This window comes from Lissotriton vulgaris, chromosome 7, assembly GCF_964263255.1.
Source record: "Lissotriton vulgaris chromosome 7, aLisVul1.2, whole genome shotgun sequence".
Classification (NCBI taxonomy): domain Eukaryota; kingdom Metazoa; phylum Chordata; class Amphibia; order Caudata; family Salamandridae; genus Lissotriton; species Lissotriton vulgaris.
Genome location: NC_141695.1, coordinates 313444280 through 313466748, shown reverse-complemented (window position 1 = coordinate 313466748; position 22469 = coordinate 313444280). Strand labels below are relative to the sequence as shown.

Here is a 22469-nt window from a genome sequence, read left to right as displayed (position 1 = left end):
CCCTCCCCAACCGTGAGCGGAGCTGGTGAGAGAAACTTAACACCTTAGGACACCCCTGCAACCCTCCGGCCTAGGAGTGCCCACCTGACTGTGTCCCTGCATCCCCCCACTATCCAAATTACCTCTGCAGTAGTGGATTCCTCTAGCCAACCTTCGTAACTGAACCTGCAGTAGTCTTCCGCAACGGAGGATCTCCTCTGGTTACAACGCCCCCGCCACGCCCGCCCCCTCCATCGACACCTCCTTTGCACTCTGCACCCGGCCACTTCTGCACCGCTGGTAGGCAGTCTCAGGGCTCTTTGGTGGCCCCCTCCAGTGACCCACAGGTACTTGTAACTGGTGGCTCTTCGAGGTGCCTAAGCCTCAATGGGACAACACTGGGTCAAGTGACCTCTGCACCTGGCTGCCCCAGTGCCACTGGTGGTGCAGTACTACCTTCATACAACGCTTGCCCAGTGTTGACCAAAACCCTTTGAGACAAACTCCAAACCACTCACTTACCTGCAATCTACTTACCTGTCTTTTTCCCCACACGATTGCATTGGTCTCTCACTACATTGTTCCAAGTGTGATCCTGAACACAAAGGATAATGTTATTTACCCAGTAAGCCTCTGTTTATGGCATGTAGAGCTGTAGATTCACATGCTTTGCACACTACTGCCATCTAGTGTTGGGTCCAGATGTTTGCAAGATTGTTTTCCCGCAAGAGGGCGAGAATGGAGTAAGTGTAGTATATAAATGTCCATGAGTATAAATGTATAATCAAGAACTGCAACAATTACAGGTACCCAGGGAGGCTGGTGGGCGCATGTGAATCTACAGCTCTACATGCCAAGAACAGATGCTTACTGGGTAAGTAACCTCAGCTCGAGGCATGTGCGCTGTGGATACACATGCTTTGCATAGACTAAAACGCAGTATACTCCCAAACCTGTAGATGTTGCAGTTGTTTGGAACAGTGTTTTAAGTACTGCTTGTCCTACATTAGCCTGTTGACGTGCTAACACATTCCCCCAATAGTGTTTGGTAAATGTGTGTGATGTAGACAATGGAGCTGCCTTACATATGTCAGCTATGTTATGTTATTTAATTTTTATATAGCTTATGTACAACAACAAAAGATTCATTATTCAAAAGGAACAAAACTTTTTTTCACAAGTAGAAATTTTTAGATTTTGTTGGACAACATATAATACATACATTCAATCATACCACTCACAAACCACACTATTTACATATATACACACACAACAAAGAAAGAACATGTAAGTTGTATCTACAATGTAATAACTTTGATTTACAAAGAAGCCTAGAAAACATTCATATTTTTCAAAAACATTTCAAAATAAATATCACAGGTTTTATGGTTTTTAAGGCTTGAAAAGTCTACGCGTTTCGAACTCATATAGATGAATGAGTTCTCGTCAGGACCAAGGTCTGTGAAGAGAGAAGGGGAAACTTATTGGTATGCTATTTATTATAACCACACTGACTTCCCCTACTACTAGCTTATGTCTCTTACTTCTCAGTCACTGAGGGACCAGAAGTACAAATGAGGTTGCCGGGACACCAAACCGTCTGTCATGAAAAAAATGATGAATCCCATCAAAATCTATCAGTACATAGCCGTGTCTCACCGCAATCATACCACAACTATTCTCGTCATGCTTACATGAATGGAGTGGGTCCGGGCTCCGCAATAATTGAAGGTGGTGTGCTCCGGCTGTGCGTAAAAAAACGGGGTTGTATTGTAAGTGATCGGTAGCTCTGACTTGTAAGAGCGACATATGGCTGAAAGGAGAGTGAATTCTCACCTGAAGAGCCGTCAATGTGTCCTAATGGCCGGCTTGGTGCGAAGTCTCGTTAGACGCGTTGTCCGTGCGCGTTAGAATGAGTCTGGGGAACCGAGACAGAGAGAGCTTTGTCAGCAAATGAGTACGAGTGGTTTAGGGGTTGGATAAAGCATGGCTGGAGCAAGTCTTACCTTCCAACGGGTACATCGGTGCCGAACAGCGTTTCGTTCTGCTGGTCGTCCGAGTTGCGCGAAGCTTCCGGGTCCGCAAAGGATCCTGGGAGTATGGGCGGATGCGCGCTGTTCGATGTTTTCAAGGACCGATCACGCAGTCCCCAGAGATTAATGAATACAAGCACCTTCAGAACTCTCCAACATTGGTTGCCACCCGGAATTTTGTGCTCCCAGAGACCACTGGACATAGGGTCAACTTAAATTAATATAATGACTCTCCTGTTGCTTTTATAAAATAACAGGTTTAAATAAACCTATACGAGCGAAAGGACTACATTTAAACCACTGACCAACTCTTACAATCTTGAAATTCGACCGTCCATTAAACAAGCCTCGTAGCCCTTTAAAAGAATGAAAACATCGAACAGCGCGCATCCGCCCATACTCCCAGGATCCTTTGCGGACCCGGAAGCTTCGCGCAACTCGGACGACCAGCAGAACGAAACGCTGTTCGGCATCGATGTACCCGTTGGAAGGTAAGACTTGCTCCAGCCACGCTTTATCCAACCCCTAAACCACTCGTACTCATTTGCTGACAAAGCTCTCTCTGTCTCGGTTCCCCAGACTCATTCTAACGCGCACGGACAACGCGTCTAACGAGACTTCGCACCAAGCCGGCCATTAGGACACATTGACGGCTCTTCAGGTGAGAATTCACTCTCCTTTCAGCCATATGTCGCTCTTACAAGTCAGAGCTACCGATCACTTACAATACAACCCCGTTTTTTTACGCACAGCCGGAGCACACCATCTTCAATTATTGCGGAGCCCGGACCCACTCCATTCATGTAAGCATGACGAGAATAGTTGTGGTATGATTGCGGTGAGACACGGCTATGTACTGATAGATTTTGATGGGATTCATCATTTTTTTCATGACAGACGGTTTGGTGTCCCGGCAACCTCATTTGTACTTCTGGTCCCTCAGTGACTGAGAGGTAAGAGACATAAGCTAGTAGTAGGGGCAGTCAGTGTGGTTATAATAAATAGCATACCAATAAGTTTCCCCTTCTCTCTTCACAGACCTTGGTCCTGACGAGAACTCATTCATCTATATGAGTTCGAAACGCGTAGACTTTTCAAGCCTTAAAAACCATAAAACCTGTGATATTTATTTTGAAATGTTTTTGAAAAATATGAATGTTTTCTAGGCTTCTTTGTAAATCAAAGTTATTACATTGTAGATACAACTTACATGTTCTTTCTTTGTTGCGTGTGTGTATATATGTAAATAGTGTGGTTTGTGAGTGGTATGATTGAATGTATGTATTATATGTTGTCCAACAAAATCTAAAAATTTCTACTTGTGAAAAAAAGTTTTGTTCCTTTTGAATAATGAATCTTTTGTTGTTGTACATAAGGTCTTAAATTTTTCATTGAAATTTCTAAATGGTTGAGATTCAAAAATATAAAAGAAACCCTCTTCAAAATAAAAAACCTAAATAAAAAGGACACATTTTGGTCATTAGTAACATTTGTTTTATGGTCAGATGTTCAAACTCAAAATAAGAGAGTAAAGTGATTGGCAGCACATGCAATTTCTGTTGTTGTTTAGTAGCTTGTGGCAAGCAGTGCTGTTGGGAGCCCGAACCCAGTAGTCTTTTGTTTAAGAGGTTCCACACTATGGCAGGAGTAATACGTGGTGGTATTACTCCTTTTAAGCCTTCCATGAAAGGTTTAATTACTGGAACTCTGAATAGTGACAGATGTTGCTTATCTTGTAAGTACAAAAACAACAATTGATATGCAGAACAATGTCATACATTAACCCCAGTACAGAGACCTGGGCCTAAATCCATCGTTTTTTGCTCACCATGCCATTCCAGTTTTGACCCAGCCATATGCAAATCAGTCTTGACCCTCTGCCCAAAGGGTACAGTCCAGCCCGAACTGCCAGGCCAGGTCCTCCCTGGACTGGAAACAAGCATCCTAGGACCGGTTTCGGGCTTTCAGCCAGTTCAGTTCGGTCTGGACTGTTCCCAGGGGGCACAGGTCAAGACTGATTTGCATGTGCGCATGGCCTAAAACTCTCCATCACTCCATCCCAACTCTTCCCGGGCAGAACAACCATCACTAGATACAATAACGGGATCATCCTAATTCAATCCACAGACAAGAACCTGGAACTACTAGACAACCTGTTCCCCACGTTCAAACAACACCTCGCCAGTCATCGGACCCCCACTCATAGCACCCGCAGGCCTATCACCCCTGAACTCACAGCCCCCAATCACCTAGCTCAACCCCAAAACGACACGCACCTTCCCCCCACCCCCGGCACCTTAGACATTCACCCACCTAATGTAGCTACCTCACACTCCACAGTTACAGACATAGATCCTTCACCCACACATCCCAGCGGCACCCCCTCCCACCCTACAACCTCACCTTGTCATCCTCTCATACCACACCCATTCCTGTCACCCCTGACACCACAGCCTCAAACCCCATTCATTCTAACCTAGCCCAGCCCCAAAACGACATGCACCTCTCCTTTACTCCCGACACCTTAGTCACTCACCCACTTACCGTAACTACCTCACTCCCGTCGAGCACAGACATAGATCACTCCCCCTCCTACACCAACCACCTCACCCCTTCCCCTCACACACCAGCCCTCATCCCCTTTCCCACCCCTGATACCACAGCTCCCACCCAAAACGACATGCACCACCCCTTTACTCCCGGCACCTTAGTCATTCACCCACCTACCGTAGCTACCCTACATCCCTCAAGCACAGACATAAATCTCTCTCCCGCTTACAACAACCATACAACAACCACCTCTACCATACTTTTCAAGAAAGAAGTAAAAGCGATCCTCATGGCTAAATACACTTGAACCACTACTGGGGAAAAACTACAAAGACTCGATACTCATCTGTACTACTTGTTCGAACCCTTTGTATTTTCATTTTGACTCTGAAATTGACTTACTTGATTGTTTTATGATATCACTTCAATGTACTTTTAAATTGATTGATGTATCTGCTTATACATGCTCCCCTCCTCTGTAAAGCGCTCTGATATCTGCGAAGATCTTGTTCGCGCTATATAAAACTTTCAAAATAAATGTGGCTGGGTCCAAACTGGGGTGACATAGTGGGCAAAAGAAAAATAGATTTAACCCAGATCTTTTGACTGGGGGAGAATGTTTGCATTGTCAGCATTCTGTCCATTTGTTTGCTGTAACACTTTTCGCCCTAAGTGGGATGGGTATGCCCAGACGTGGGTCCCTTGCTCACTGTGCTACTGGATTCACGCTAGCCCAACTGAAGAAGGGTGACATACACTGAAACCGGTCCCAGGATGCCTGTTTCTGGTCCAGGGAGCACCTAGCCTGGCAGTTCTGTCTGGACTGTTCCCATGGGGCACAGGGTCAAGACTGATTTGCAATTGCTTGGTCCAAACGGGGGTGGTGTAGTGGGCAAAAGAACAATACATTTAACCCAGATCTTTTGACTGGGGGAGAATGTTTGCATTGTCAGCATTCCGTCCATTTGTTTGCTATAACACTATTTTGTAAGTAGGCAGCTACTGCTGCGAGGTGGAAACAAATTGACTTGTAAGCCAGTCCAGTTTGTTGTATATGTAACAGGTAACAGATGATGTTTTGTATGGAAGCATCTAGGATTGATTTTGTTATTGCAGTATACAACAAACCTTTCCCATTTTGCTGCATAGCAAGCTCTGGTGATTGGTGTTTGGCCTTCTTGCTTGTTTTAGGATATTCAAACAGTCTGGCTGTAAATTTAAATAACCAAACTCTATAACTTCCGAAGCCAGATCATTAAATTCAGTTCTTTGGGATTTAGAAGTCTAATTTCTCCATGGTTCTGTGCGAGGAGATTGGAGGCGAGGTGCAGCTTTTGATGTAGAAGTATTGACAGCTCCATATACCATGGTTTGAAGGGCCCATGTGAGAGCTACTAGAATTAGTGTAAGGGATGTTTGCCTGAGTTTCCGAACCACTCACTGAATGAGCGGGAGATGCGGAAAAGCGTAGGCAAATATCCCTGACCAGTTCACCCATAGACCATTGCCCTTTCACTGCGGATGTGGGAACCTGGAGCTGAAGTTTGGGCATTTTGCGTTTTCAGCTGTGGCGAATAGGTCTATTTGTGGAAATCTAATAGTTTCTTACCTGTCAGTGTAGTTTTGCAGCTTGAAGAATTTTCTGGATTCACTATGCTGTGCATTAGTCCGCCAACTAGTGGTTGGGTCCGGAATTGTAGTATTTCTTCTTTCTTTTTTTGTTTGTGCGCGTCGACGTAGTACCATTTGGTTCCCTTCTGTGACGTTGACGGGCTTCCTCTGAAAGCTCCCACTTTTGGTAGCCATCTTCAGATTTTTTTTCTTTCTTCTCCTTAAAGTTCTCTTACTTGGCGGAGGAAGGTGGATTCACTAGGAATGCAGAAAATTCTTCAAGCTACAAGACTACACAGATAGGTAAGAAACTATTAGATTTCCACAAATAGACCTATTCGCCACAGCTGAAAACGCAAAATGCCCAAACTTCAGCTCCAGGTTCCCACATCCGCAGTGCAGTAAGAAACTATTCGTTTTGCTCCTTCTAGGAACTGTTTGATCACATGTGAGGTGAAGAAACTCTTTCGTTTCCCCTCTTGTATACGTGACGATTGCTGCTACAATTGCTGCTAAGTCTACTTTTAGTGATGTAAAACATTATTTACTTTGTATTGTATTTACTTTGCACTGTTCTTTCTTTTCTAATCTTCCTTGAAAGACGCCTTTTAAGACACAATTGTGTGTATCTTTTCCATTTTGATGTAGAAGATGTTCTTGTTGTTGGTTTCCTAGCTTCTCTTTGAACAGCCATTGTGCTTTCTGGTAGTTTGAGATGTGGGAATTCAGGAGGCATGCTGATAGGCCTAAGCTTTCTGGTTCTGGATGAAGCACTTTCACGTTTTGCATTGTTAAAAAATCTTTTCATTTTGGAAGTTTGTACATTGTTCCTTGTGAAATTTCCATTAGTTCTGAGAACCAAGTCTGTCTGGCCCACTGTTGTGCGATGAGAATCATTGTCATTTTGCTGATTCTGCATTTGCTGATCACTTTGGTCAGTAATGGTATTGGGGGAAAAGCGTACACAAATATCCATGACCCGTCTATCCATAGTGCATTCCCTGGGGACTGGTTGCCAGGTCGCCTGGATGCGAAGTGTAGACATTTTTCATTGTGGGTTGTTGCAAATAGATCTATTTGTGGTGTCCCCCGTTTTAGGAAAATTCTTTGTACTTCTGTTTGATTCAGTTCCCACTCATGGAATGATGTTGTTTGCCTACTCAGTCTGTCCGCTTCTATATTTTCCTTCCGTGGTAGATGTATTGCTAAAATGTCTATTTCTATTGGAATTGCCCATCTCCAAATATCTTGTGCTAGAGGAGAGTGCTAAAGACAGAGTCCCTCCTTGTTTGTTTATGTAAAACATTGTTGTAGTGTGGTCTGTTTGTATCAACACCCTTTTCCCGTAGAGCTGGTTCTGAAAGGCTTTTAAGGCTAAGAAAACAGTTTTAGTTCTAAGATATTGATGTGTTTTACCGCATCCTGTGGTGCCCACAATCCCCTTACTTTGAGATTGTCCATGTGTGCTCCCCATCTATCAGGGACGCATCTGTTATGGTCACTGTTTGAGTTGGTGGTGTGAAAAGTCTCCCTTGTGCTATGTTGTTCTTGTTCCTCCATGCTATCTTTTGATGAACCCTATTTGTGGCAACCACTAGATACTCCCAACTCCCTGAAGTCTGTGACCATTGTGTTTGGAGCCATTCTTGAAATGGTCTCAAATGGATGAATGTTGGGAACTAAATGAATACATGAGGCCATCATTCCTAGTAATTCCCCCACTGTCTTCACTCTAAGATGATGCCACCTCTGGTATAGATGAGTCCCCTTCAATAGGGCTGATCTCCTTTTCTCGCTCTGTAATGCTTTTCCTAACACAGTGTTTATCCCTGCGCTTAAGAACACCTTTATGTGTTCTGGTTCTATTGATGACTTTCCCCAATGTATGGAGAAACCGTGCTAAACTAGTGTCTCTATCAATTGTGGTATATGCTATTTGCATAGGCTGTAAGAGTTTGCTCTTACCAACCTGTCGTCTAAGTAGGGGTAAACATGAATTCCTTGGCTCCTGAGATGTGCTGCTACTGCTGCCAGGCTATTTGTGAACACTCTTGGTGCCGATTGTAGCCCGAAAAAGAGTACTTTGAATTGGTAGTGTTTGTCCACGACAAATCTTAACCTTTTGTGTTTTTTGTTCATGGGGATGTGTAAATACGCATCCTTTAAGTCTATTGTTGCCATGTAATCTCCCTTTTGCAATTGAGGTAACACCTCTTGCAGTGTAGTCATCTTGAATCTTTGTTTTTATAAACTTATTTAGAAATCTTAGGTCTAATATTGGCCGTAATGTTCCAAGTATGTGAATGTACTCCGTTGTTCTTTTCTCTGTGTGGTATGTGCTCTATTGCATGTTTTTCCTGAAGCTCCTGCACCTCTTACTAGGTGAGATAATTCTTCTTTTGAATGTGTCCTTTGCTTTGGCCTATTGCGTGGTGGGATTTGCTAACTCTATACAGTAACCGTACTGTATTATGTTTAAAATCCATTTGTCTGTGGTTATTTCCCTCCATTTTTGTAGGAAAAATCTTAGTCTGCCTCCTAATGGGGTGGTATGTTGAAGAAACTGTAAACTGGTTTTCTTTTGTTTTTGTACATGCTTCTTTTGTGTGTACTCTCACTGTTGTTTGTTAGTGTACCTCGTTGTGAGCGTAGTCACTAGTAGAGGTTTGTTGTTCACCTCTTTGTGGCTGACCTCTGCCACAGGGATGCCCTCGAAAGGATGCTCTTCCATGGTAGTGCCAGTTTTGTTGCTGTCCCTGTTGTGTGCCCTGGTTTCCTGTTTTGTATGTTTGATGCTAACCTGGATGTGAGGTAACAGGTTAGTGTGTACCTCTGCGCTGGCCTCCTTGATGATGTGCCTCTACACATGCCTCTGAACTGCAGAGCCCCCATGGATCTTGCAGTTTAGTTGATCTTTTTTTGTTGATTTAGCTTTTCATCAACCACACTTCCAAACAATTGTTCCCCATTGAATGGCGAGTTGATGATGTTGCTTTGCACATCTGGCTTGAAGCCTGAGATTCTAAGCCATGCTTTTCTCCTTTCTGTGTTGCCAAACATCATTTGCCTACTAGATGTTTCAGCAGCATCAAAGGCTGATTTTAAATATGTATTTGCAACGATTTTACCCTCTTCTACCAGGTGGCTAGCTTTTTTGGAATTGTTCTGGTAGGTTTTGTAACAGTTCTCCTACCTCCTCCAAATGTTGGTAAGCACGTCTGTTCAACAATGCATTTGAATTAGCTACGCGTGATTGATTAGCTGCGCTTCTTTTCACCTTCCTTCCTTCAAGGTCCATCCTCTTGCTTTCCTTGTCTGGAGGTGGTCCCACTGTAGTTAGGATGTTTGCTCTTTTTTATTGCTGTTGAGGCAATGATAGTCAGCTGGCACTGATCCCCTGATGTATATATGGGCTTTAGAGGAGTGTTTATACTTCTTTTTTTGCCTTTGGTTTTATAGCCTTGCATGTAGAAGGCCCTTTGAATGCCTCTTCCCCTGGTGTAATTCACTTGGCAGCATTGGGAGGAATTGGTTTCTAAATTGTGTAGGCATCAGTGTCTCTAATGCAAAACTTGATTTAGGCTTTTCTTCCTCTAGCTGTATCCCATAAGTTTCTGCACCTTACTTAATTGTACATGCCAATGTCCTCTGGGGGAGATGGCCTCGAAGGAGATGATTCCACGGCCCCCTCAGGTGATTCGGCATAGAGATCTTGCCATTGGAGGTCTGGATTCTCTGAGGTCGCCGATTCTGCATAGGTTTGTTAGTCTTTCTCGACATCTTCCCCGAAGAATGATTCTTCCTCTTCTTCTTCGATCGGTTAGGGGGTTCTTGGCGGAATTGGTTCTTCGAAGACCTTTTTGCCTTCCGTATTTTTTGTTTTCGGGGGTATCTTGAATGGCTTCAAGCTTTCAAAGTCTTTATTTCGTTAAAGGATATTAGCCATTTCGGCTTCGAGCCTCTTTCTCTTTATCTCAGCCACTTGTGATTTAGCATAGAGATTTTCTGCTTTCAGTTTTTTGGCTGTCAACGCCGATCCGGTCGTCGATGTTGGTTTGGGCCTCTGTTTTCTACACTGAGGCGTCCTTTTCCAGACTGTCTTTCAAGGTCTTCGTTTTTTCAAGGACCTTTGCCATTCCAGAGTTCTTTTCCAAGGATCCTACGGTCGTTTCTTTGTTTGGATGCAGCTGCGGTCGCAGAATACTTAAACACTGAAGATCCCTTTGGAGGTCTAGAGCTTTTCCGAGGTCGACGACTCTTAACTCCTTCAAAGTCTTCTTCTCGACTTCCACGACCAAAACTTCTGTTCGCATCGCCTTCTGGCCCTTTGGCGATGTTATCTTCCTCCTCACTAGAGGCGCCCAGGTCTCGCAGCGATGGCGATGGTCCTTGGCTTTGCATGCTGTAATTGGCTCGTCACTTCCTTTCTCTCACCCTCAACGTCTTCGGGGTGAAGACAGAGCAGGCGTTACAGTCGTCGCTCTGATGGTCCAGCGACAGGCACAGGTTGCAGACCGGGGTCTGATCCTTTTGAGCGTATTTGTGGGGAGAGTTCTTACAAAACTTGAATGGCATCCTGTCCATTACCGTGCACAGTGAGCCCCCTGCATTTGCATTCTCCGATCGTCGAAGATCTTGTTTTTTCTTCCTTTGTCGAACTGCAGTCGTCTTGAAAGTGGAAGACACTGTCCTATTGATTTTTTCCTCGATTCTTCTCTCCAAGTTTGGGAGCTCCTCTGTATCGATACAGACCCAACTGAGGAAAAAAAAGAATCTGAAGATGGCTATCAAAGGTGGGAGCTTCCGTTAAAAAAAAAAAGAAATACTACGATTCCGGACCCAACCACTAGATGGCGGAATACTGCACAGCCTAGTTGTTAGACCTGGCACCATTGGCGTGGGTCTCCCTTCCATTTTTGCTGTGGCCTCAGGTGTTTTTTGCCGGTATTAGATGCTATGGGCACTGTGCCACTGCTATTCAGTGCCACAGTGCAAGTGTTTCCTAATGTAAATTGATGTATTAATCAGTGGTTCCATGTTTGGCTATTTAGTTTACTTGTCAGACCCTAGTCTAGTGCACTGAGTGTGCCCAGGGCATGTAAATCCAAATGCTGCTGATGGGCCTGCAGTACTGGTTGTGCCACCCACAGCAGCCTAGTAAAATGTGTCTAAGGTCTGCCATTGCAGAGCCTGCGTGCAGTCTAGTACCGTCATGCTGACTGGGCAAGTGCACCCACTTCCCAGTCCCTAAACCTTCCATTTTCTTCATATCAGTCACCCCTATGGTAGGCCCAAGGGCAGGGTGCATTGTAAGTATACGGTAGGACAAGCCCTGCTGTGTGTGGCATGTCCTGATAGTGAATTACAGACATTTTCGTTTTTCACTATTGCAAGGCTACCTGTTCTCCTTAGGCCGGAATTGGCCGTTAGATTATTACATGTTTATAATCCTAACTGTCTCAGAGAACATGGTAGACATTCGAGTTTAGTATGCCTGAACTTTGAATGATAAAACACATCTTTTAGTGAAGTTGGTTTTAACATTCTGTGTTTGCAAATACCACTTTTAGAAAGTAGGTGTTTGCTTGTCTAACCTTTCAAGCCTGCTTCTGCTAGGTTGTGTATTCCTTTGTCTGGTTTTGTGAGTGACAGGGCTGGGGGATTCCAAAAGACAGGATGAGTCACCCAGTGGTGACTTGAGAGATCTGCATCTAGATGGGAGGGAGAAGTTGCATCTGAACCTTGAATAGGTGTGTGCCTGCCTTCCACAATCCTGGCTCCACCTCCTGTGGGGCGTCTGATGTGCTTGCCCTGCACCGTGAAAGGAAAGGAGAAGTCTGGTAAACAGAGTGCTTCAGAACTGGTTTGGACTGGGCAAAGGCCCCTCTCCCCATAGAGAACAAAGGATTTTGGAGTATAAATATTGGGACCCTGATCCCATGAAATTAGATCACTTTGGACTACAAAAAGAAACCTTTACTGAGGAGAGGAACCTGAAGAAACGGAGGAGAGACTATTCCCAAGCTGAAGTGTTGCTAGGGGGATTGGCCTGCAGTGGTTGCCTTACTGCCAAAGGAAGGAGAAAGGAACTTTGTGTACTTTGCTTTCAACTTGTGAAGGATCTCCAAGGGCTTGGAAAAGAGCGTGCCTCCTGCTGAAGTCTCGGGGACAACAGACTTCACCCCCCAGCCCCTCAAAGTTCTTTGGAAGCGCCTGCTGCTTCTGAGTAACTGTGTCGCAAGGAGCTGGAAGCGAGACTCATCGAGAAGAAACGTGTCGCCGTCGCTGTGCCTGCCGTCGCAACTCCGAAGGAGGATGTCCCCGTCGGAGCTGTCGCACTGCGCCGCATCGGAGAGAAGCGTGCCGCAACGAAGAGGAAGTGTGTGGCCGTCGCAACTCCATAGGAGGGTGTCACCGCTGTAGCTGTTGCACTGCATTGAGAGAAGAGTCTCGCAACAAGGTCGGAGCGTGTTGCAGTCACTGTGCCTGCCGTCGCAACTCCAAGGGAGGGTGTCGCCACTGGAACTGTTGCACTGCACCACATTGAAGAAAAGCGCCGCACAACCCCGAGAAGCGTGCCCCCGTCGGAGATGCTGCCGTCGCATCGTGGATGTCGCCGCTGTAGTTGTCGCATCGTGCGGAAGCTTCACGCAACGTGGGAGAACTGTGTCGCAAGTGGATCTGCTGCCGTTGCATCGTGGAACAAGGGTGTCGCCGCTGCAGTCCACGCATCGAACCGAGAACTTCTCGCACCCCCGAGAAGCGTGCCGTATCTGGAAGATCTTCATGTCTTTGCACCTGAACTTTGCCGCAATTCCCTCGCTGCGACATTGCTTGTCGTTGAAGTGCAACGCAACCTAAGGTACATGGTTGCAAAGTGTCGCATCCAAGAACTGAACTAAGCTAAAATCTAACATCTTACAGTATTGCATATTTTTGTCGTTTATGGTCTTGGGGTAACTATATAATTATACTTATTTTTGGTATAAAAGCTTGTGTGGTGTCCATCTGTAGTGTTGTCACTGGGTTACTGTATGTGGTCAAAAATGCTTAACACAACACCTCTTCTATAAAGCCTGTCTGCTCGTGCCAAGCTACCAAGGGGGTGAGCAGGGGTTATTTTAGTAGTGTAATCCCCCCTATCCTGACTAGAGCCGATCCCTACTTGTCGCAAGTACCTACCTGTGCTAAATAGAGACCCTTAAATCTAACAATAGTGAATTCAGAAAAGATTTACACCACAAAACACCATTGTTGAAAGTAAAGGAGAACCTGGGGATGAAATTCCCACTCATGAATATGCTGCCTCCTTCTGCTGAGGAGATCGGCAATTTGATTGTTTACTCCTGAGAGATGTTCTGCCAGAGGATCGATCTTATGATGGATTGCCCAATCCCAGATGGTTTGAGCGAGTGTTGACACTTAGAGAGTGTGTCTCCCCTCCCCTGCTTTTTCACATAACCGATTCCTGGCATGTTGTCCGTACGACTAGGACAGTTTTGACTATGAGGTGAGTTTGAAAAGCCTTGAGTGCTAGAAAAACTGCTAAAAGCTCCAGATAGTGGACGTTGAGAGTCTTGTGCTTGTTACTCGACAGTCTTTGTATTGTGTAATCTTTGAGATGAGCTCCCCAACCTGTTAGAGATGCGTCTGCTGTGAGCATAATCTGTGGAACGGAGTTGATGAAAGGCTGCCCTGCTTATTTTTGTGGGTTCCACCACTGCAGAGAGCAATGGGTACGGCAGTCTACAAACACTATCGCTATGCAAGGCGCCATCATTCCTAGCAGTTGCATAAATACCCTTGCCGGGAAAGCTTGGTTGGGTTGAAATTGTAGAATGATAGCTTGAATATTGTGTATTTGGCAATTGAGAGGCTAGAGCTTTGACTGTGTCTAGACTACCTCCTAGATAAGAATGATGCAGGTGAGATTGTTTTGCATGGATGGTGAAGCCCAGTTGATGAAGTAGATCTATTGTGAACAGTGTGTGCTGTAGACAGTTCTGGTGAGTGCTAGCTTTGATAAGCCAGTCGTCTAGATAGGGGAAGAAGTGAATCTGCCGTCTTCTGAGATGAGCTGCGACTACCGCCAGAAATTTGGTAAAAACTCTGGGCGCTGTAGTGACTCCGAAGGAAAGCATGTTGAACTGGTAATGTTTGCCTGCTATCACAAATCTGAGGTATTTGCGAAGAGCCGGGTGAATTGGAACATGAAAACATGTGTCTTTTAAATCTCGATTAGACGGAAAATCTGCTCTTTGTAAAATTGGGAGTACCTGCTGAAGCGTCATCATGTGAAAGTGTTCTGACAGTATATAACAGTTTAATTCTCTGAGATCCAGAATAGGTCTTCGGGAATCGTTCTTTTTGGGAATGAGAAAATACAGAGTAAACCCCCGAGCCCTGGTACTGTATTGGAACCAGCTCTATTGCCCCTTTTAGTAAGAGGGACTGGCCCTCTTGCTCTAGCAAGTGTATGTGTGCTGGAGACAATTTGGGAGATCAAGGTAGAATGTTTGGGGGATTGTTGGTAAGCTCCAGGCAATAACCGTGTTGGATAATTCCTATCACCCATTTGTCTGTTATAGACTGCCAAATGGGGAGAAATTGTTGAAGTCTTCCCCAGACAGGTGAGGTGTAATCGGGAGGAAGCGTGGGCAAGTCATTGTTTGTTGGGGGAAGGGGAGTGTTGCTCTTTCCTCTACCCATTAAGTTGTTGCCTCTATAATCTCCTCGAAAAAATCCTCTGGAGGGAGAGGACTGGTTGTTACCTTTATAAGTTGAGGTATTCTGATCTGGGGATGTGGGTTTGGACGCTTCTCTGTAAAAGGAGGAGCAACAAAAGCAGCCTCTGTTGGATGGAGACTGGAGCACTCCATAGATTTAGCCACCTCTGTGTCTTTTTTCATTTTCTCTAATGCTTGATCTACGTTAGAACCAAACAGATGTTCTTTATCAAGAGGTGTGTTAAGGATTGATTGTTGGACCTCTGGCTTGAACCCTGAAATCCTTAACCAAGTGTGTCTCCTGAGCAAGATGCTGGTATTAACATCTCATGCTGTGGTGTCGGCAGCATCTAGAGCACACCCTATAGAGGAACTAGACATTAGTTTACCTTCATTTACTAAGTCCTGTGCCTTGACTTTATGCTCATCTGGGAGATATTGAAGCAATTGCTCTACCTCATCCCAGTGTGCCTTGTTGTATCTGGCTAAAAGACCCTGCATGTTCGCAATGCACCATTGATTAGCAGCTTGAGCAGCTATGCGCTTCCCAGAAGCGTCAATTAACTTGAACTCTATCTGAAAAGAGGAGCCTCTCCTGAAGTCTGAGAAATTCCTGCTTACCAGCATTAGACACTACTAGGGAATCTAATGGCAACTGGCCCTTGATAACCATAGGGTCTGTAGGGGAGGTCTTATATTTTGTGTCTACTCTAGGAGTTAAGATGCGTGCTCTGGCTGGGTTTTTAAAAATCGGATCAGCGTGTCGCATCATGCCTTGGGAAGTGTTTGTGATGACCTGTGTGTGGATGCTAAAGTTTCAAACAAAATATCTTCCTCCAGTGATTCTTTGTGCAGTGCCACCCCATGATATTGTGCAGCCCTGACAAAGAGTTCTTGATGGGATGCATTGTCGTCTGGAGGAGATGGTGTAGCTGGGTAAAGGTCTGGATCATTATCATCTGGGGGATCAATTGTATAATCTGTTCATGGATCTGTTGGTAGATGTATCCCCTGCCCCCATCATCAGCATTGTCTTCCCCATGGTGAGATTGTGGTGAATCCTGAGGTGTAATTTGCAAGGTATTCTCTGTTGGAGCAGGAGGCGGTGAATGTGGTGGTGATGGTAGATTAAAAGGACTTTCAGTCACACATTTTTTCTTTAAAGGAATCTTGTAAAAAGTGTCATCATCCTGAAGCCTGCGTTTTTTTAATCGGCTTTGTGTGACTATGGCCGGTCTCTGTGCTAATATACAGCTTATTTTGCTTAGGATCTGGTGTTAATGGAATAATGTCCTCTTTCGGATACGAAGGGGTCTCTTTCTGTTTTGGCGTTGAAGTTTTCGGTGCAGGTGTCTTCGGTGCCGGAGGAAGCTGATCTTCGGCGTGGAAGGGTTCGACTCTGAAGAGTGCTTGGTTTTCCACATGGAGGATTTCGGTTCAGAGGAGGTCTTGACGACTCGGCACCGAGCCAGAAGGCATGACTGGCTGTTTCGGAGCCGGGCCCGGAGGCAGGGAGTCGGAAAAGTTGTGGGGGAAGGGGTCTTCTGTACTCATGTCACCTTGTCACTGTGACAGTTCTTCGAGGTCTATCTTGAGCTCCGATTCAAAGTCTTGTTCGGAGAAGGCTTCCTCCTCCTCTGCCGCTGATGCATTGATGTCTTCTTGGCCGGAATCTTGGCCGAAGATTTACGGCATATCTTCGATGCTTTGACGCTGCATCTCTCGAAGTCAAGCCAGATGATCAAGAACAGTTTTCTTTGATCGGAACGATCGGCAAGAGTCGCAGGTTTATTCTTTGTGCTCGGGAGACAAGCACAAGTTGCACACTTTGTGTGAGTCGGTGTGCGGATACTTCGCGTGGCATCAAGGAAAGAATTTTACCAGTCCGATGCATCGACTGAGCGCTAACTCGGCGCATTCTAGCCCTACGGCCGTCAGCAAAGCTTTCCGATCGAAAAGTCGATTCCGTTGTCGAAAGGATACGTGGAGAAATGGGAACGCGTACAGAAACAACACCGTCAAGGGTAGAGAGGATTGCGCGTCGAGGGGAACCTGAAGAACAGTTTTGAACCAGAGCACAGCAATACATGACTGAACCAGATGGCGGAAAAAAAAACAATCTAACAATGGACTCGATGCACATGAGCACAATCACCGAAAAGGAGGAGTCACCTTACCTCGTGACTAGGAAAGACTTCTTCGATGAAAAATAACTTGCAAACATCAGGACCCAACATTATTTTTGATTTATTTTTGGCATTTATACAGTGCGCTGTTACCCAAGGGTGTCCTGGCGCTAGATGAATACTCCTAAAGGTTCAGGCCAGAAAGGAATTATTGTCTAAATAACCAAGTTTTAATGCCTCTCCTGAAAGCCATCAAATCGGTCATATTCCTCAAGGCGAGGGGCAGGGCATTCCAGGCCTTCGTTGCCCCCAACACAAAGCTTCTACCTCCCCACTGAGCTTTCTTTATACGAGGGACTTTAACCAACCGCAGCCCAGATGAGCTTAGATATCTGGGGGAATGTACCATTGAAAGTACTCCTTCAGTCAAGCAGGCCCTCAGCCTTGCAAGGCATTAAAGACCAGACACAAGGCCTTAAAAGAAATCCGCTACCGCACTGGCAGCCAGTGTGATTTTGGACGAGATGGAGGCCTACTTTGGTAGGCCCGTCAGAAATCTCGCTGCCGCACGGGATATGTAGTAAGACATGTAGAAGGCACATAGGCTAGGGAACAAGTTATCGTGGGTGGGAGGGGGGCTCAGGGTTTTCCACACGGGGGTGGGGGGGTAGTTTCAGTGGGTTATGCACAGGTGAGGGTTGATTCAGACTATCAAAAACACACCGCTGCCGCTATTGTTCTAGGATATGTTGTCTACGGTATAGACCTATTAGATGCCATGGAATACAGCAGATTGGAATTACAGTGCGATAACGGTCATATCGAATTATAATTTTGATTCAGGATGGTGTATGCCGCCAGACCTCAGGGATGTCGGCATTTTGGCCGTGTACTATCGGACTGTTCTGCAGTCCAGCTATTTAGGTTTTTCGCTGTCGGCCCTTGGGGTTGTAGGCTGCAAGCTGTGTATAACCTTCAGTTCACAAATAAAGGTGTTTTAAAAAAAAAAGTAAAAAAAGTCTAGCTGCCGCATTTTGCAACACCTGCAGGCTGTTGCAATCTAGGCGGGACAGCACTAATGCAGTAATAACCTTTTTTTACTGCTCTCCGGGAGGAAAGGGAGGATCTTCCGAATCATTTTAAGTATAAAATATACTGACGATGCTACGGTGTTAAGCTGGGGCCTAAAGGTAAGTTGATCGTCAATTAAGACACCCAGGTTCTTCAATTTGGCAACCGGTAGGGGCGGGGAACCCATCTCCCCCGGCCACCAGCAAGGACTCCAGAAGTCCTCCTTTGTACCAAATATAATGCCTTCCGTTTTTGCTGTGCTTAATTTGAGTCAGTTATCAGCCATCCATCTGCCTACTGCCAACATACATTCCTGAAATTGCATGGCTATTCCTTCTCCCTTGCCAGGTAACAGCAACACCACAATTTGTGTGTCATCTGCATAAGATGTTAAATCAAAACCAAATGACCTGACAATAGGAGCCAGCGAGGTAACATATATATTAAACAGTGTGGGGCTTAGGGAAGAGCTCTGCGGAACACCGCAGGGCAACACAAACGGTTATGGTACGTAAACACCCATTGCCACACACTGTTCTCTATTGGTTAAGAAAGCTTTCAGGATGTCCCATGCTTTCCCATGTATCCCACATTTCTTCAGCCGGTCCATCAGAATCCCATGATGTACCGTATCGAAGGCAGTGGAAAAGTCCAATAGGACCAACGCCGCTTTGCCTCCGAGGTCCAGCACTTCTCTGATTTTCTCCGTTGCTTTAATCAGAGCAGACTTAGTACCGTGGCCGGCTCTGAACCCCTGTTGGGAGGGGTTTAGGGCCCGGGCGGCCCCTAGAAACGCACTGTGTTGGAGAATTAACATTTTTTCAATTAATTTGGCTGGTAAAGGAAGCCTCGAAATAGGACGATAATTATTAGGGTCAGTTATATCCAGATTTGCTTCTTTCAGCATCGGAAGGACAGAAGCTTGCTTCCAACACTAGATGGCAGGAATATGAAAAGCATGTTCATCTACAGCACACATGCCTCGAACATAGTATTCTGTACTGAAAAGCATTTAATGCACATGTAAAGTATTGTTAATGCTATACAAACATATTGCCAGTATTTTGAAAGTATAAAAGTCTACTTACCTGTAACTGATTTCAACTCGGTTCCTAGAAATAAAAGTAACTAAAGTAATATTTTTCTACAAACATTGGCTTGGAGTCCGTGTTTGCGTGTGTTCCTGCCTTGTATAAGTATGTACACCAAATGCATAATGCAGTCACACTACCTTCTCATAAGCCTACCTGCTCAGCCCAGCTACCACTAAATTGGGAGTAAGGTATTCTCTACTTTTAACCTCTGCCATACCTTTGGGGACTCACTGGGCTCCTATGGAGATGTGAGCTGCTCTAAAAGGGCTGTCCTTGTCTGGCTCCTCCTGGTCCTGAAGACAACTTGGGAAAGAGGAGAGACCTTGCTGGGGAAGTTATTTCAAGCTGTAAGGATGTTTTAGTAATTTTGTGTCATTTTTGTTGTCAACTACATTGTTGTAGAGGTGATGGTCCTGTAGGTGTCCTGCAGTCTTGAGGTTTTTGGTGTGGTCATTAAATCCCCTCCCCGATGTGGTCTTTGACAGTCTTAGTCTGCCATTAAATTCTCGTTGGCGGAATCAATGTCGTGGACTGTCTTGTCGATGAGACAGCAGTAACCGTCATTGTTGCCGACAATATTGCTATCGGCAGTGATGGTACTTTCGACGGGTTCCAAGTAGAGTCTCGTGCCTTGTCAACGGTTATGAGGAAGATGTATACAGGTAATCCCCAGCCCTGATAGATGGTGTATTGGACTCCGATAAGGCACCTCTGAGGAGATTGGTTTCTTTTTCTCCCTTTTAAAAGATTTTTTAGGCCGGTGGGATATTTTATGGGGCTTTCAGCTTTCCTCAGAGGTCCCTTGGTCATGGGATCAATATCCTCCTCAGAAGATGATGATTTCTGAGTTTTGGTTTTTGAAGCAACAGATGAAGCTTTTGGAGGAAAAAGTGCATCAAATTTTAGAGGCAGTAGAGACTGCGTGGGTCATGTGGGTTATGTGGGTCATCTACATGTAAACTTTTCTTTCTGCAAGTTTTGCAGGACATGAAAAGGCCTTTTTCAATATGTCAACATTGTAGCAGCAGTAGCAGAAGCTTCCAGAATCTGGGTTTAAGAAAACTGAGCAGAGCTGAGAGAGACTCTCTTCACACACAACGTGCAGTGAAAATCCGAGGTACTCCGCTTCTCTTTGGAGTGTACTAGAGGGTACTATCGCCTGATTGGTTAAGGTTTGCACTTTGGTCCTTTTTTGAAAAACGACCTAGATAGGCTAGCTAAATGATTGTTCATTGCCATTATAGCCTACAATAGTGATGCAAACTGCCTTATTATGGTACCGTGGGAGTACTACTTTGACAGGAAACGGTTCAAGCATTTGAATCTATGAAAGATCCAATACTGGAAAACCCCAGTTCTTATCTGGCTATCTTCAGATGTCCTGTTCTCTATAATTCAGTGGCAGGTAACAAAATTAGAATTTCCATACATTGCAACAGCAAAAATTCACATGTCAGACCACAAGAAAGAGCACATAGGGTGCATGAAATCCAAATACACATGAGGACGGCGACAAGATACTATAACCAGCAGCTCGATGCTTCCGTTGACAGGAATGATGTATAAACAAGAGGGAGCCAGTGTGCAAATTGGGTAAAGGTATGTTTTATATAAAGGAACCAACATGAAAGCAATAAGCCTTGCATCAAGACACTGCTATATCCAAAAATCTGAATATACTTAAAAAGTCTGGCAGAAATCAAGTAAAAGCTGACCACAAGCACTTTATGTAATGTGTACACAATAAGCACCTGCAAAAAGTGTAGAAAAACAAATCCCCATTGCTTTATTTGAAATTGGGGCTAATTAACACTTTACAGGTGCTCTGCTCTTTCTCAGTAGTGGTAAAATATATACAACGTGTTTTTCAGAAACCTCTGTCCAAAAATGCTTCTTGAAGGAGACTGCAGTAGCAGATCCTCCAGATCATCAGGGCTACTGGAATTACACGATGTTGTGGCAGCAGTGTTTTAAGCATAATTATGGATTTGTCACTGTTGTCACATAATTCATCATATGCTGCTTAATCTGCAGATTTTAACAAAGAAATATAGTTAGTAGCTCAAACGGATCAAAGGTTACTAAAAAGGCCCTTCGCAAAAGTGGGCTATTGCTTATTGTTGTATTTGGATGTTGGACTGGTTCTAATGAAATCATAACACTGCCCCAGTAGATTTAATATGTGTAAAAATGACACCATAACGAGGTAACACTATCACAAAATGTGCACCATTATACCGCTTAAGTTGCCGTTTCTTGCTTTATAATTTAGTAAACCTTGCCATATAATTTGGCGGCAGAATTCCAGTGGCCCTGCTTATGATCTAAAAACCAACAACATATTAGATCTACAGATCTTCCTAACTGCAAGCTTTGAGCTAGTCGATGCTGGGGACTCTGTCTAGTCATCCTGCAGTCAGCAGCCGCAAGGGTGTAGTTGCGAATAGTGCAGCAGGTGTAGTGGCCCCAGGTATGTTAAGGGCATTCTGAACCCCAACTGTGGGTGTCTTTATTTTTTAAATAAACCAAACAGGTGGTAGAGGTGGTCCATTTTCCTTGATTGACCCAAGACCTATGGCACCATTGCTATGCCACCACAAGCTTGTATTCAATCACGCCCTATTATTCGAGGTACCCATGTCACATGTGTGACAGAAGAAAGACAAATACACATCTTTTGCTGTGCATGACTAAGTCATTGAAAGGATATGGTGAAGGTCAGGAACACAGATCTTGTGGAAGGCCTGTCCAAGGAAACTGAAAGAGTGCAACATCAGGCATGCTCTAGCCTTGCTCAGGACCCTTAAAGAGAAGGGTGGTAGTGAGTGGGCTGGAACAGAAACGCTTTGACCACTCGTACAGCATGTCAGGAAAAAATTACAGAAGGCCAAGACCCGATCTCACAGAATGCACAGATTTAAAGAGGTTGGGTGGATGGGAAGAACTGGGGTTTCTGGACTGGGTATTTGAACGAATGTAAGCAAGTTGTCACAATGTACATAACCTTGCAGATGGAGGAGTTACAAAAGTGGGAAACAAGTCAGTAACTCACCTCACGCAACGCTTCAGTGGAATGTTAGGAGGATGACCTTGGATTCATCAGGACCACCCCAACTCAGCTCAAAGTTAGGAAAGTACTTCTCTTCAAAGAACACATCATCATGATGCAGTAACAGTACACTTCGCCCAGAAATCAGACACCTGTCCAATCGTTCACTCACTGATGTACAGGGCCATTGTAAGCATACACTCAACGTTTTGACTAGGTTCAAACTATAC

The 22469-nt window shown here is 44.9% G+C and overlaps 1 protein-coding gene across 2 annotated transcripts in view; it reads right to left on the bottom strand.

Annotated features, from left to right (window-relative positions):
* Positions 1-22469, bottom strand: part of SCAF1 (SR-related CTD associated factor 1) — a 313971-nt gene that overhangs the window by 38322 nt on the left and 253180 nt on the right. The window lies entirely within an intron of this gene.